The sequence below is a fragment of the Ambystoma mexicanum genome, chromosome 2p, assembly GCF_040938575.1.
Source record: "Ambystoma mexicanum isolate Mex_15411 chromosome 2p, UKY_AmexF1_1, whole genome shotgun sequence".
In the NCBI taxonomy this organism is placed as follows: Eukaryota; Metazoa; Chordata; class Amphibia; order Caudata; family Ambystomatidae; genus Ambystoma; species Ambystoma mexicanum.
The window spans coordinates 1,483,821,986-1,483,823,295 of NC_090923.1; positions in this window are offsets into that span (position 1 = coordinate 1,483,821,986).

Here is a 1,310-nt window from a genome sequence, read left to right on the forward strand (position 1 = left end):
GTGGGTCTGCCGTGGGTGCCATCATGTCCCTTTCCCCGGGGGGAATTGCTGCCCTGGGCTGTTCGGCAACAGGAATTTTGGCCTGCTGTGGGTTGGCCATAGGTCCAGCAGAGGTGGATGGTTGGTGGCCTCTTCCCTCTGTCCTGGGCTTCTTGGCTGGGGTGGTGCCACTCTCGTCCCTGCCGGTGTCCGAGTGTGAGCCTGTGGTGGAGCAGAGGAGGGAAAGTGTTATTGATGGTTCAGCGGACATTGAGCAGGCATTGTGATGAGTGCCATGGTTTAGATGGATAGATGGTGGACTTTGTAGGCCGTGACATACAGGTTGTCTCCCTTTTGGATGGGTTGAGCATGCAGGAATGTGTGTGCCTGCTGTAGAGTGTACATGCTGCATGTGTGCAGGGTGTGGGTCTTCTGCTGATGTGTTGCGTTTGCCATATGGGGCGACATTGTGATTCCCATGTAAGTGTGATTCAGGGTGTTTTGCAAGGCTGAATTGGAGGCACCTACCTGTGTCTCCTGATGTCGGGGCTCCTCTCTCCATTCCGCCGACGCCCTCAATGCACTCTATGCCGATCAATGAGGCACATGTCTCCTCCCATGGCTGCATCTTCAGTGGGGAGTCTGCTCCACCGCCAGTTGCCAGTCCCAGGTTGCGGTTTGCTGACAGTATGCCCCTTACTCGGAGCCGGAGGTCATCCCACCTTTTGCGGCACTGTCTGGCGGTGCGTGGGGTGGTACCTACGGCACTGACGCGTTGTGCCACGAGTTCCCATACTGCTATTTTCCGGGCTATGGCTGGTCTCGTCATCTCTGATGAGAAGACGATGTCTGCCTTCTCCTGCAGCGTTTCTGCCAGCATAGTTAGTTCTTCACGACTGAAGCAGTCCTGCCGCTGCCTGTCGCAGGCTTTTTTAACAACTTTTGGCATGGTTAGGTGAGGAAATGGGTGGGTAATGGGATTCACAGGGTTTCAGGGTCGAATGTAGTGTGGTTGGGTAGGATGGCAATGGATTGTGTTTTTAAAGATGGCCGCTGTGCTCTTTCCCGTTCCGCCGCGATGACGCTACTTCCGGTTCCGCTTATTTACGGTGCCCGCTAATTACGGTGCCCGCTAATTACGGGGCCCGCTAATTACGGGGCCCGCTGATTACGGTCGGCGCAATGATGGGTGGCGGTAGGTCACCCAGCGCGGCGTTTGATACCGGTAAGGGCTGTTTACGCCATGGCGTAGTTTACATTACCGCCATGGCGTAATGCTCGTGCGCGATGGGTCGGAATATGGCGCTCTTTACGCCATCGGTCCATGGCGT